This window comes from Pteropus medius, unplaced genomic scaffold, assembly GCF_902729225.1.
Source record: "Pteropus medius unplaced genomic scaffold, Ma_sr-lr_union100, whole genome shotgun sequence".
Classification (NCBI taxonomy): Eukaryota; Metazoa; Chordata; class Mammalia; order Chiroptera; family Pteropodidae; genus Pteropus; species Pteropus medius.
The window spans coordinates 10,704,179-10,720,025 of record NW_024351730.1 but is presented as its reverse complement, the minus strand read 5'-3'; the positions used below and the strand labels follow the sequence as shown (position 1 = coordinate 10,720,025).

The window sequence follows — 15,847 nt, the reverse complement described above, 5'->3', positions numbered from 1 at the left end:
AGATCTCAGTTTGAAACTATGTTCTCGCCAACAAAGAACTCGGTGGAATCATTGTCCGTAACAGCTGGGAACTTCCAACTACATGATTGGGAGGAGGAGGGGCAATTCACTACAAATCGTACCTTGGCAGAGTTCATCTGGACTTCTTTATTCTTGACATTTAAAGATCTTTTACAATTGATTGAGAAGTAGGCGAGTCCTCCCCCTTTCTTTTATTATGAGTGAGCTGAGAGGCGAGGGGCCTCTGAGTCTCAACACTGCAACTCTCCCTCAGACTCTGCTCGAATGGAAGAAACGGGGTTTGCTGTGTGGGAACCTTCTCTTCCGATGCTGAGGACACAAAGTGGCCTCTTGATCTTGAGATGTATGAATACCTTTAATATCCACCAGATTTTTAACTTCTAATAGGAAGATTGTCAATACAGTCATTTCATAGTAATTTTAATTTAAACACAATCTGAAGTCAAAAGCAAGCGTATGTGATAATAGCAAACACTAGAAGGAGAGGAAGAGAGGCCCACTTGGAGAATTTAGAATACTAGTCTCTGAGGGACAGTTTTCATAAGCTTAGAGAAGAATCACAGACACCGCTTAAAGAGGCCAGAAAACATAGTCCCTTTGGACTTGGAAGTCTAAGCAGCCGAAGTTCCTAGGGCCTTACGGATAGGAGGGAGCGAGGATGGCTGAGATGCTGTAACTCGCTTCTATGTTTCTGTCCTGGCTGTGTCGTTGTTGTCATTGATATTATCATTATTGGCAGAGAGGTTTAGATTCCAAACATCTAATCAGAGGCTTTTAGTCGGCCCAAAGACACCAACTTTTTTTCTTTCCCCTCCACTCTGCACTGACTCCTGTGGTTGTCTTTCCAAAGGCGTAGGTGATAGAACAGCCTGAGGCTTCTCTTCTGGCTTTAACAGTCACTTTTAATAACAGTCACTTCTATCTCAGCAGTCCCCAATATTTCTGGCATCAGGGACCAGTTCTCCTATGAGAATCTAATGCCTGATGATCTGAGGTGGAGCTGAAGCGGTGATGCTAGCCCTGGGGTGCGGCTGCAAATACAAATGAAGCTTTCCTCGTTCGCCCACCACTCACCTCCTGCTGTGCAGCCTGGTTCCTAACAGTCTGTGAACTGGTACTGGTCCGCAGCCCGGGGGTTGGGGACCCCTGGTCTATCTGACTCCCATATTCCACTCTCTTCTTCTACCTGCGTGTATCTAGGTACTGCTACTTAGTGGACTCTGCTACCTAACTATCCCACTGTCTCTGCAAATTCAACATGAATAAAAACAAACTCATCAGTGTTTGCCACAAAGCTCCCATAATTCCTATTTCTTTGTTACTGTCATCCCTCAGGCTCTGTGCTATACTATTTTATAAATGAGGTCAGGTTGAGGTGAGGGGAAAGGTATAGAGTAGAAGACCTTAACAATAGGTAATATCATTTGTCCTTGCACATTCAAAAATCCTTCAAAAACAGTGCAGAAATCAATGAGCAGAACTGCAAATCCTGAGCTCCTGGACCCATTTCAAGTCTGCATCCAATTCTGTGTCCACACTCCTCTACAACTGTGCTTGGGGCCCAGATTGCTGCTCTGAGCACCTCCAGGAGGTCTCTGCAAGTAAACTAGCAGCAAAAGGGGGAGTTGCTAATCCAGAGTGGCGTCAGCTGTGACCGACGCAGTCTTCACACAATTTACAGTCACTGCCGACTCCGCGGGCCCTCTGTGATCACGGAGTCGATGAGGTCCAGGAAGGTGGAGAGACTTGATCAAGACAGAACTGAAACCAGAACCCAGGCTCCTGACTCACAGCTGACAGTCTTCCCTTTTAACAGTGTTAGTAGGTGTTTGGGTCTCTTTGGGAACAAAGACACTGTGTGAACAGCCACTGGACCACGACAACACAGTGCCATTAGGACAGTCCTACTGTGCCCATGACTACAAATCATATACAAGAGAAGCTGAACCAATTTTACTGCTTAAACACCAAAGCCATCAACATCAAATAGGATGCCAGCATCCATGAATTTTTTCATACTTCCATAATACTGAGATATTTTTTATTGTGGTAAAATATAAATAACATAAAATTTACCATTTCAACCATTTTTAAGTATACGGTTTAGTGCCCTTAAGTACATTCATAACCACCATCCCAAACTGAAGCTCCATACCCATTCAGCAATAACTCTTCATTCTCCCTTCCCCCCGCTCCTGGTCACCGTTACTCTCCTTTCTATCTCTATCAATTTGACTATTCCATGTAGCTCACATACGTGGAATAATATTTGTCCTTTTGTGTCTGGCTTATTTCACTCATCATAATGTCCTCGAGGTTCATCCATGTTATAGTATGTATAAGAATTTTATTCCTTTTTAAGGCTGAATAATATCCTGCTATATATGTATATAGCACATTTCATTTACCCACTCTTCTGCTCATGGACATTTGGGTTGTTTCTACCTCTTGGTTATTGTGAATAATGCCATGAGCATTGGTGTATTAATCAAGATTTTTAAAAAATGTAAGGCTAAAGCATTATGACTCGTAACTCCTTGTAGACATGGCTGGAAGAGTAAGTAGGTGTGCCATAAGTCCTCATTTCACACCAAAGATCTGACATCACTTCCATATCTTCTGCCCAAATTAAACAGTCACTATCTGTAAAGATTAGTAGAGAATATAAGCAAAAGAAAGAGAAGGAAAGAGGAAAATGAAGAGAAAAGGGAGGAAGAGGATTCCTTTATTTTTGCCTAAAATCATGGGCAAATACTTGAAAAGCTTCTGGTTCACAGAGCAACAGCCTGTGGGTTCCATCCCCACCCCTCCCACTCCAGGAACTTTAAACACCACGGGCAAGAACTATTATCTGGAGACCAGAGGCTTCTAATTCTAAGAGAAGGTGTGTTGCATTAGCACTAAGACCAATTTGGAGTGGCTTCCGGGGTCCTATTCTTCCTGCATCTTATTACATTTAAGCTCTTGGATCTAAGTCATTATGGCGTGGGAAGGACAGGAGGAAAGCGACACTTCTGTTTCTCCCTGCTCCACCTCCTTCCCTTTTTCTTCCCCAGAGACAGCTGGCCTGACAGTCATAATTCTACCTAGAAGCTCTCAGAGGTTACTTAAGAATAAATAATATAGTACTCTGGGGTGCACTCTGGCAACACAGAGACCAAAATACAGGGCCGTTCTGAAGGACCTTAAAGGAAGCTCAGCTGAAGCCTGGATGGGTTATCGTATCGTGCTGTAAAATATGGTGTGGATTATTACGCTAATGACCATACCAAAAGCAATACAAAGGTCACACTTTTTAAGCTCTGCCCAGGAGAAGGTTTCATTTTCAGTATCATTTTGAAACCATTTCAGACTTATAAAAACACTGTAGGTGCAGTATGAAGAACTTTTGTTTTCCCAGACCATTTGAGAGTAGGTTGCTGGCACGGTACTCTCACCCCTGACCCAGGCAGGCAGTGGAGAGTCAGAAGACTTGTTCTTGAAGACATAAGAGTGCGTGAGTGGGGAAATCAGAAATAAGTGGAGGAACCACTGAGGGCAGCTGAAGGGCCAATGAGTGTGTCATTGTCACTGTTGCTTTAGTTTTACCTCCGGCCTACTGTAGCGTGATCGATATCTGTCAATGATCTCCAGCTGAAGTCCTCTCCAATTCCGCTCTCTCTCAAACTGTACGTTAATCTTGCAGCTGTTAATTCAACAGCTCAGAAACTTCCAGTGGTTCCCTTGTGCCAAAATCTTACCAGATGAAGCTGCAATTATTGATTAGCCCTTAAGGCTCTTCACGATGGGGCCCTAAGCAACTTTGGGCAAATCACTAAACCTCTGTGCGCCTCAGTTTCCTTATCTGTAAATGAGGATGAGAAGAAGACCTACCTCTTGGAGCTTCTGTTAGGATTAAAAGAATTACAATTTATAAAGCATTTAGATAGTGTAAGTGCTTATCTAAGTGTTACCGATTATTATCCAATATTACCCTACTTCAAAAACCCTATAAGGCAAACCCAAGCACTCAGTTCCCCAGATATCCCCTCTGGGCTCTATCATTACCTAGGCTCTTCCTCTCCAGGGACGGTTTATTGCCAATCTCAGTTCAGGTCCTACCCATCTTTCAAGCTCAAATCTTACCCACCCCACACAGCCTTTCCTGCTTCCCTAGAGGAAAGGGATCTTTTCTCCCACTGAAAGCCCCTATGTACGTATCTCTTGTTGTTTCATGTTCTGGTTACTATAATCGTGCCTTAAATGAGAGGGAAAATAAAAATGCTTTGTATGTTGTCAAGGGCGACACAGATGTGATTCTAATAATGGCATCATCTTATCTCTGCCACAGTACTATGAGTTGCATGAGGGTAGGGATCACATCTATTATCTTTGTTTCTCCCAAAGTGCTTTATACAATAAAATTTGTGAGTAAATTTTTTCAATGGATAAGTAGATGATTGATATTGCAGGGTATCTAATCAGATGTGTTTTCCATGGAGAAGTCATTGAGGGAATAGAAAGCATGATACAAACATGTCGATGGGAGGAGAGGAATATTTTCAGACCATGGTATATTTCAGGTAGATCAGGCCTGTATAGGAGGCCATTGTGGAAAGCTCTGAGAAACCAATGGATGGACGAGTCAGGAGGATGTCTAGCATCTCTTTTTTGAAGGTTTCTTCTGAGCCCTTTTTTCAACTCAAACCGGGGAATTGCTCCAGGCTTTGCTTCCCACCTTCTATTTCAAACCTCCCTATCACCAAGTTTTCCTAGTTTCATTCTTCGTCAGTCACAGTTCTTAGTCACAAGCAACAGAAACTATGTCTCACTCAACTAAAAGAAAATTTCCTAGAAGAACAGTGAGGGCTCAAAGAACAATGGCAGCGAGTGATAAGCCTTGGAAAAAGGATTGACGAGAACTCTCACAGTCCAGGCATCAGGACCCACAGCAACACTCACGGCGGTTACAGAAGGCTTTCATAATTGTGTCCCTTGCATCTTTGACCCACCTGCCAAGTCAAAGCCTAGGAGAGAAAGACTGACTGGCGAGGCTAAGTTGTGTGCTCGTGTCAGGCTGCAGAAGGAGAGGAAGCAGGCACTAGGTCCCGTCAGCAGTACACACAGTGAGGCAAACTTGAATCCTTGAAAAGAAACCTGGGTGCTGTTGAGAAGGGGAACTGGATGCTAACAGCTCAATTACCAAAAATAGCCACCATACTCTGCTTTTGAATCTGTGTCTTGATTCTCCTTTACGACCTAGCTCATGTGGATGGACAACGATTTGCTCTCTGGTGTTTTGATTCTACTTCTCTTCCACGAGGCTGCCTGTCTTTCTTGGTGGCACATGCTGCTTCCTGAGAGCAAAGGATGCCACACCCCATGGTACTGGGATGCCCAAGCCCAGGTCCAGTGCTCTGTGCCCATGCTTATCTGCAGATGTGATAGAGATCAGAGGGCGCTTGATGGCCTGTGCCCTGAAGCTTGGGACACTAGAAGGTCACAGTAGAGAAAGGTGAGAAGCAAAGCAATATGAAGCTAGCCCTGTAGTCATGCTATTTCATCCCTCACCCACTATGCACTTAGTGCCAAGGAGAGTAGAGCAGGGTCAAGAAAAGCCATCTCCATTTTAAATTCTGTTATCTGTAACTACTGCCTGCAGTGGGGTCTGATGTGAAAAGAACAATGAAATATTAGGGGAAGTTTGCCGGGGGAGGTATTTCTGGAAAAGTTCTCCTCATTCCCAAAATATGACAGAAGACAGAGATGGTCCCTTCTGTCCCTGGTCTTTGTCAACTGTATTCGACACCTGAAACTGTGACAAGCCATGCTGGGGCAATAAGGGAACAAGCCTGAGAACAAGAGCCTACTCCCTGAGGAGACTGCTCCCCGAGAATAAGAAAAAAAGCATCAGACCAGATCTTGATGATGTTGCTGAGTTGCTTCATTAATGAACTTTGGAACTTGGAAAGTTCTCTAGACTTTCAGGTACATCAGATACTATATTTCATTACTGTTGAAGGTATTAGTAGCCATGTTTTCTGTTACAGCTGATTGCATCCTACTTGATATGGCCTTCTAGCCACTACTCTAAGAAATGGGCACAGTATAAGACCTACTGACATCATCTAACCTTGGAGCTTACAGAGGGAAATTCTCCCACCCCAAAAAAGAGAAGCTCTCCACAGCTGCACAGTTAACACGTGTCTGAGGCCAGCCCTCTTCCTCCTCCTTATCCTTTGTTTTTTTTTGGACAAGCATCATGTAATTTGGGACCATAGATATTGGGTAATTACCATAGCAATGATTAGGGATTCACTTCAGGAATAAGGAAATATAATTATAGTTTCATTGCAGCTTGTTTCCATGACAACAGGGGCAATTGCAATTGATCAGCAGTTTTCTTCCTAAACAGATCCGTGAGTCTCATTCAAATGAAATGCTAAAGAGCAATTAACTATCCTCATGAAACTAGAGTTGCTGGAAGAGAGTGGAGTCACATTATATTTTGTGTGGCACCTTTGACAAGGCTCAGCACTGACTTTGGTATTTTATGAAAATATATGGTACTCAATAGGCTATAGAGTACCCAATTACCTAATAATTACAACAGAAACAGGATACATCTACTACAGCCCCTTGGCCCAGTCCTGTATCTATATCACATAAGATGAGTGATCCAACCTGCTTCTAAAGCTCTGTAGGGAATCCATGTGCTTCCATGCTATCTGTTCCACTCCTCAGGTGCCCCACCTGGACAAAGATCTTTTCATAAACCTTTCTAGCCATCACCAAGATCAACTGAGTCTTGGTCTATGCTCTGGAAGTAGAAAACTAGTTATCAACCTCCTTTTTATCTCAGTAATAATATTATCCTGCATGTGTAAAGTGCTAGCAGATAGTGTAATGTCACATGCATTTTTTTTTGTCCTCATAATAACCCTGGGAGATAGCACGTCCATGTAACAGATGAAGGGGCTTGCTTGGCTAAGGGCACAAAGCTCATGAGCGAAAGCATCTTTGATCCCAAGAGGACCTTGGCTCCTGATCTGTTCTCACCCATATATTGTATCTCCAATAATTGCTGTAACTGATCCATCAAACTTCTTTCCCTCTACACTCATGCAGCCCAGCTTTATTGATTCTCCTGCTTAGTCCCTAATCTTTATTCATTTAATGGTTTTTGTACCTCTTCTCTAGTCCCTGTCCAATTTCAGTATATCAAAGGTTCCTACGGATAGAGGATAAATGATCAAGTAAAATAAGTCTTTTCCTGACTTCATCTGAAAAGCAGCAAGGCCAACCCACCTAAGAAGCACCGGTAATCAGGGAGCCTGAGCTTCATTGTAAGTTTTTTGATGACATGTTGTCTCATTACACCAACTCTGTAATTTTCCTTTTCCAGCAGATCAGAGGGACAATGATACTTTACCATGGTAAGAAACTGAAGGATAAATCAGATAAACATTGACTTGTCTAGTGGGAAGAGTCAGAATGGTAAAAAGAGCAGTATTCATGAACTCATTCATTAAATGAATAATTCCTGAACACCTGCTATGTGCCAGGCGCAGTTCTAGAGGCTGGAAGTACAGAGAAAGGCATCCCTACAAGCTGCCCTTATGGAAATAGACATTTCTCCAAAATAGACATTTTGGAGAAATGTCTATTCAACTATGCTCTCTCACATAGTTGTGAGAACAATGGCAGAGGTGTCTGATCTAGGCTGAGGGGGTGAGAGAAAGTTTGTTCTGCTAAGAAGGCAAATTTGTGCAGAGAAATGAAGGATGATGAGAAATGAGCTGGATGAAGGAGGTAAGAATGGGGGATGGGGTTGTTCCAGACAAAAGGATTACTATGTGCAAAATCAGCTGACTTAAGATTCTAGTCACATCTCTAACACTAACAGCACTGTGATCTCTTTTGAGCCTTATTTTCCCCATTTGTAAAGTAAAGGTATTAAAAATCATCTTAAACCTTTAACATTGGTGTGTGCATGTGTGTGTGTGTGTCTACTGAATAAGAGTGTCATATAAATAGAGAGTAAGATTTGCATTAGCCCTTCGGGGATGGAATGACGCATGGCGTCAGCCACAGGCATATAGTTTAAGAAGGCAGTTTCAAACATGACCGGTATCTCTTTCCCCATCTTCTTCATCTCATCAGAATGCCTGCACTGCCCAGCGCAGGGGCTCAGCACCCTCAAACAAATATGAGCGACTGCTGGCCCTTCCAAGCTAGACTGCTCTACTCTGCAGTGATGTCCTACTTCAAAATGATCCCTTTCTCTTCCACCCCAAATTTCTACCTCCTATTTTGGTGTTTTAGGGTTGGAAAATGGGCCCCTACATTCCTCTGCCAACATGAACCTATCACCTAAGCTAGCTATGACCTTTTCAATGCCACATTTATTCCTTTTTTTCCCTCAAAAAACCCCATCTTTATTGAGATATAATTTACATGCCATATATAACATTCAACCTCTCACAGGGTACATTTCAATATTTTTAATATATTTACAGAATATACCATCATCACCACCTAAATTTAGAAGGGTTTTATCACTCTCAAAAGAAAATCCATACTTATTAACAGTCTCCCTCACACACACCATACGCTGTGCCTGGCAACCGCTAATCTTTCTGTCTCTATGGATTTGCCTATTTGGAGATTTTATATAAATGAAGTGATATAATATGTAGTCTTTTTAACTGCCTTCTTTCAATTAGTATAATGTTTTCAAAGTTTATTTATGTCATAACATGGATTAGTATTTCTTTTTTTTTTTTTATTTCCAAGTAATATTCCATTCTATGGATATGTACCACATTGTATCTATCTTTCATCTTTTGGTGGATATTTCCTACAACACATGGTAACTTTATGTATAACACTTTGAGGAACTGTCAAACTTTTCCAACATGGCTGTACCATTTTCCATTCCCACCAGGAGTGTATGAGGGTTCCAATTTCTCCACCTTCTCACCAACACTTGTTATTGTCTGTCTTTTATATTATAGCATTCCTAATGAATACGAAGTGATATCTCATTGTGGTTTTGATTTGCATTTCTCTGATTGCTAATAATGTTGAACAAGTATGTTTTTATATGTTAATGAACATTTTTATATTTTTTGGAGAAATGTCTATTCAAATCCTTTGCTTATTTAAGAAATATTTAAGAAATATGATCTTTTTCTATTGAGTCATAAGAATTCTTTACCTATTCTGAATATGTCTTATCAGATAAATGATATGCAAATGTTATCTTCTATTCTGAGGACTGTCTTTTCACTTTCTTGATGGTGTCGTTTGTGGCACAAAAATTATTTTTTATGTAGTCCAATTTATCAATTTTTTTTTCCTTTTTCACTTGTGCTTTTTGGTACCTAAGAAATACTCCTCTGTTTTCTTCTAAGAGTTTTACAGTTTTAGCTCTTCCATTTAGATTTGTGATTCATTTTTAGTTCATTTTTGTGAGTGGTATAAAAAAAGGGTTTAATTTAATTTTTTTTTTTTTGGCATGTGGCTATCCATCGTCCTAGCACCATTTGTTGAAAAGACTATTCTTTACTCATTTAATTGTCTCGGCACTGTTACAGAAAATCAACTAACCACAAATGTAGGGGTATATTTCTGGACTCTCAATTCAAATCCATTGATCTTTATAGCTATCCTTAGGCCAGTACACATTGTTTTAATCACTGTAGCTTTGTAACAAACTAGGAAAGTGTGAGCCCTCCAGGATTGTTTTGGCTATTCTAGGTCCCTTGCATTTCCATACGAATTTTAGGACCCCATTTGCAGAAAGGACAAATGAGATTTTGATAGAGACGGCACTGAATCTGTAGATCAATTTGGGGAGTACTGCCATTTTAACAATACTAAGTTTTCTGATCCATAAATCTGGGATGTCTTTCTATCTATTTAAATCTTTAATTTCTTTCAATGATATTTTGCCATATCCAGTGTATGAGTCTTACACTTCTTTTGTTAAATTTATTCCTAAGTATTTTATTCCTTTTGATGCTGTTGTAAATGAAATTGTTTTCCTAAATTCATTTTTGAATTGTTCGTTGCTAGTGTACAGAAATACAACTGAAATATAAATACTCCAATCTTTTATCTTACAATCCTGATCAACTTTATTTATTAGTCTAACAGGGTTTGTTTTTTTTGTGTGGATTCTTTGGGATTTTCTACATGTAATCATGGCATCTGCAAATAGAGATAGTTTTACTTTTTCCTTTCCAAGATTGACGCTTTTTATTTCTTTTTCTTGCCTAATTGTCCAGCTATAACCTACGGTACAGTACAATATAGTATTGAACAGACATCTTTGTCTTGTATAATATTAGCTGTGGATTTTTTGAAGTTGCCCTTTATCAAGCTGAAGTAGTCCTCATCTATTCTATGTGTTTTTCTTAAATTATGAAAGGGTGTTAGATTTTGACAAATGCTTTTTCTGCTTCTATTGAGATGATCATATAGTTTTTGTCCTTTACTTTATTAATATGGTATATTATATTTACTGATTTCTATATGTTAAACTAACCTTGCACTCCTGGGATAAATCCCACTTGATCATGGTGTATAATCCTTTTTATATATTGCTGGCTTCAGTTTGCTAGTATTTTGAAGAGGATTTTTATGTCTATATTCATAAAACATATTGATCCATTGTTTTCTTTTTTTATCGTTGCCTGGTTTGGGTATTAGGGTAACACTGGCCTCATAGAGTAAGTTGGAAAGTTCCCTCCTATTCTATTTGTCACATTCATTCTTACATGAAGTCTGTGCTCATGCCATTCCTGATCTGAAATGTCCATGCCTTGCCATTTAGCCACTTCAAATCCTGCTCATCATCTAGTGCCAGCTCAAGGGCTCTTCATTCCTGACTGCTCCAGTCCCAGAGTGAGCTCGCTCTTCCCGGACCCCCTTCAGTTCTCACTGTGTCGAAAGTGTTATAGCTGTGCATGATATAGTAAATGCTGGGTGTTAGAAACTGGAAGCAGGACAAGTGGAGTCCCCGTAAGTAGGAGAGCCTCAGTCAGGCAGCTGAAGTCCAGAAGACACTTGAGCCCGGTGACCCAGGACCAGCAGGACAGCTCCGGGTCATGTGTTAGCTCCCTATCACATGGCCCTGAGGGCTGCAGCCATCTTAAGAGGCAGAATAGTGGATGGTTAAGAATGGAGTCTTCACTGCTTGAATAGCGAGCGGCTCAGCAACTTACTAGCAAGTCACTCTCTAGCCTTAGATCTGTCATCTTTGAAATGGGGATAGTAATGTCAGTCTCAGAGTATCTTGATAAATGTTACATGAGTTTATTTATACAAAACACATTGCATTAAGTTCAGTAAGTGGCGGCCTTCACATGTGCTACAGGATATTCTCTATGAAAAAAAAAGTTTTGTGGTTAAAGGAATCTTGAGAATGTTGTGTACTACACCCCTCTCCTTGTAGATTCCCAGGGTACATTAGCATAGTAAAAGCTCTTAAAAGTCCTATGTAAAGGATGCTATTTAATTTGTTTTGGCCCAGAAATTTTGCCAAAATGACCCTTTCTCCCTTTTTAAATTGAATATTCATTTAGCACACTTTGGGAACACACAGTATTAGTCATATCTAATTAATAAAGGAAGTCACATTAGGTTGTTAAAAACTGATCATGTTTTACTATTCTGCTTTTCTCATGGCCATGTATAGTTTAAAAGCAGCAGTCTAGGAGAAATGAAGACTTCTAACCTAAAGAAAGAACAGAATGCTTTAAAAGCCCAAAGGAAATGAGAAATTTTAGGCGGAAGGAGAAGATCAATAATGAGCTATTTCTAGCCATAGAGACATTTCTAGAATTAAAAAGTTCAGCTCCTTTAAATTCCCACCCAGTGCCGAAATTCCCCTTTATCAGTCCCAACCCCTGCCAGCACATACTCTGCCTCTCCATTTTTAGGCAGCTCTAGTAATTAGGAAATTCTCCCTCACATCGGGCTGAAATTTGCTTCCTTAAAAACTCTACCCAAGATCACTTTAACAGAATTTTATGTTTTAGTTAGAGCTGTCCATTTTGGAGACAGCAAAAAAAATGCACAAAAATTTCGTGAATCATTACACAATGAAAGTAACACATCCACTGATAAGAATTGTTAAATATAACATCTTTCATTTTCTCCATCTGTAAATAGGACAAACAATCAGAAGTTCAGCTATACTGTAGGCAACAAATGTAATCTTTACTTCATGGGTGGAAGTACATGGCAATTGTCAATTCCCAAGAAGAAGAGGGGAAAATATATTTTAAAGGACTTTTATTTTCCCATCTTTTTAAATTTAAAAACATTGTTTTGAAATTCTTCATCCAAAGCTTATCCTTTCAGCTTCCTTTATTATAAAAACAAGTATTAATTAAAATACAGACATGTCTCATAAATGTAGGTTTATCAACAAGAGTCGCTAATACGAACAGGTAACATTACCTGTATTTTACAGGAATGTAGCTGTTTGACCCAATGTGGACTTTTCCAGGGCTTTGTAAAACTTAAAACCTTAAGGAAACTCCAAGAGGTAAATGGAATAGAATTTAACTGGGGAAAGAACAACCAAGGCCCAGGCATAATTCAATAAGAAATCAGGGGCGTGGCAAAACCAAAAAAAGGATGAGCTGTGTTTTCATACAGTCCTTCCAAAGGAGAACTTTCTAGACTATATTTTGATTTTGCATTAAATAACTACTTGGTCACATTTTAGTGTCTGTACCTCATTCTGATACTGTGAGGCAAAAAGGTTCACGTTCTTATTCTACAAATGAAAAAACTAAAGTAAAATCAAAACTGATTCATACTGGACAATACTCAACTATGTGTCAGTAGTGACATCCCAGCGACTGGATGGGTTCAGTGCTAGATGAGTTTTCCTTTCATTGAAATAATTTCCTTCAGTTAAATTCAATAGTTTTCTTACTAAAGACAATGGAAAACAAATACAGGTCTGACAAGGAGAGCGTCAGTATTAGGACTAATAAATGCTGTCGGTGAACACTACAGAGCTCAAGCACACCACATGCCTGAGGATTTTGTAATTTGTGCTCAATGGTAGTGCCTATTAGAATGTGCTTACTGACACACAGCACAGAGGATGTTTCTGTCCTTGTCTTTGAAACACAGTAAGAATATCACAGATTATGTCATCTATTCCTTCAACATGTACAATAAGTTCTTACTTAACATCACATAGTCAGTCGGTTCTTAGAAACTGCGATGCATAATGAAACCAATTTTACGATAAGCTAACTGATATAAGCAAGAGTTAAGTTTCATATTTCTGGTTATAAACACATCACCAAACTTCTAAAGACCCCAAACACTTCTAATATTAAACACTGAAATAAATGTGAGCTCTACATACATTTTTAAAAGATTAATAAAAACAAGTAAGATCATTCTGTTTCAACTCACTTATTCCAGTTCAGGGTCGTGAGTGGCAGAGCCTATTCCGGCAGCCCAGGGCATAAAGCAGGACCTGGACAGGACACCACCGATTGCAGGGCGACCTGCACACACCCCCACACTCACTCAGACTGGGACAATGTAGCCACGCCAGTGCACCTAACATGCACACCTTTGGGATGTGGGAGGAAACCAGAGTTCCTGGAGAAAACCCACCCAGACACGGAGAGAACACGCAGACCCCTCACACACTGACCGGTAGGTACTTCCTCATCAATGCTATAATGAAACCATTTTCAAGGAAAAGTTATTCAGGGACCTGCTGCACTGTATTAGGACAACGTACGGAGTGCCAGGCATTCATAGGAAATATTTTTTGAGCACCTAAGTTAAGGCTGAATAAAACTTGGTCCTTGACTTCATGGAACTGACAGTTGTGTGTGAGAGAAGCAAATCAATAATTTCCATAGAAAGGGACAGGTGCCTGCCGGAGCTAGGTACGTGCTGCTAGAGGAACGTGGGCAAGAGCTATTGGATCAGACTGGGGAGTGGGTGAGGGCTTCTCAGAGGCACTGACTTCTAAGCTGTCAGTAGCAGAATTTAACCATATCTGAACTCTGACTTCAATTCCCAGCACTCAGGTGAGAAATACCTCCTGACCCTGCTTTTCTGAGTTCTTGACACTGTCATGGCCAGATTCAGTGCCTGTGTAGGTTCTAAGAGAGGGAGAAAAAGAGGGAGAAAGGAATACAGAAAATAAAGAGCAGACGTTGAAAGATCATTGCAGAACGTTCTGGAATTTGCTAGAGATGGCCCAAGGGTATGAAAGTGACCATCCTGTGCCTGAGCAATCTGCATCCTCGACATGGGTGTAATATCTAATTTATGACTACCCTCGTCACCAAAAAATAGGACAATCAGAGGAACCTTATTGAGCCAAGCCAGGGATACACTGTCTTCTACCATCAATGGTAGAAGCAAAGGCACTGATCCCAATGCTCTGCTAGAATGTGAGGCCGGACTCGTGTGTCAGCTCTCCAAGGTGACTTTTCCACACAGAACGCACCAAGTACCCCAAGTCTTCCACCTTCCCAAAGATAGAACACAGCTGTGATTCCGCTCCTGCCTCCTTTGGGATTCCATTCCCTACCTGGGAACACGGCCAAAGATTTGAAGAAAAAAAAAAAAGTGTGAGTTATTACCTTAGACTGTGCTCAAGGGTCTCTTCATCAGAAGAGAACGTCCCATTGCTGACACTCTGGGGAAAGTGACTCTTCTTTCCTGCTGACGCCTCCTGGGACAGTGAAGTGTCTTTCTTTTTCCTTTTGCCAAATAACTTCTTAAAAGGCTGGAATTTGCCTCCCTTCTTCTTGTCTGTGGATTATAAGGTAAACATTTGCTGCAGTTTGACAGGGCTGCACCTTGGAGCATAAAAGCAAATTACAGCTGAGCTGCCTCTGGCCCAGGGAGGGAGCCAGGGCAAAGGGCGGCCATCTGAGTGAATGAGCGACCAAGCCCTGTGCCAGGAACGTCAGGACCAGCCCCCATCCATGCACAGTCAGGCAGAGACAAGCCAAGTGCACAGTAAATCTTCTGCCTTCTGGGCTCCCAAGAAGAACCTGGGGACAAAATGAAGGGGTCCCAAGCTTCATGGTGGCCGACAAAGCACATCCTTGCACATGTCACACAAAGGTAGTGTCTGCTCTCTTTGACAAAGCAGATGGTGAGTGCCCTGCTCCATGGAAGAAGCTGGGAAAACCGCGTAAGCCAGACAGGTGTTTAAGAAAATTTATATAAGTATCTATTCTTCTCTGAGAACCACTCTGTTTTAGGCTTCGTTAGAAGAAAACTGCTAGCTCCTGGCACAAACTTTGGCCCAAATTCCCTCCATCCCTGTATATATCCAGTTTATCTCTCTCGTCTCCTTTTAAAATCTACTCTGAAGAGCCCCAAAGGAGTTGCCATTAACATCTTTCCATATATTACTTCATCCAGTCAGGACCCAGGCTCATGGCCAGCATTTCTTACAGATATTTTAGGCAACACCTTTCAGTTCTGCTTCAGATACAAATTCCTCCACATCACTCCACTCCTACCTGGGAAAAGAAAGTATAAATCGCCCCGCATCAGAAGCATCTTCCCAGATCTTTTCTTTCCTTTAAGAAGTGTCAAGAGCCATTTATCCAGTGGTCAGACAATCTTTTTCTTAAATTATTTAACCCTTACTATGTGTCACTGCTCTGAGAACTTTATTAATATTAACTCAATCCTCACAACAGTCCTATGAGGCAGATACTATTTACATGCCCATTTTATGGCTGAGGACCTGAGGCCCAGAGAGATGAATTAATTTGTCTATGTGATGGAAAACATACCTTAGAAGCCAGAGTCAGTAGCTTTGGGGGAA

The 15,847-nt window shown here is 40.9% G+C and overlaps 1 protein-coding gene across 3 annotated transcripts in view; it reads right to left on the bottom strand.

Moving 5' to 3' along the window:
* The window catches only part of CRACD (capping protein inhibiting regulator of actin dynamics), a 243,512-nt gene that overhangs the window by 37,118 nt on the left and 190,547 nt on the right, over positions 1–15,847 (bottom strand). For 2 of the 3 annotated variants that reach the window (XM_039845266.1, XM_039845267.1), the window contains exon 3: positions 14,643–14,814. The exons of the other annotated variant lie outside the window; for it this stretch is intronic. The gene's annotated coding sequence lies outside the window, so the exon portion shown is untranslated. The remainder of the gene's footprint in view (positions 1–14,642; positions 14,815–15,847) is intronic. 3 annotated transcript variants of the gene reach the window in all.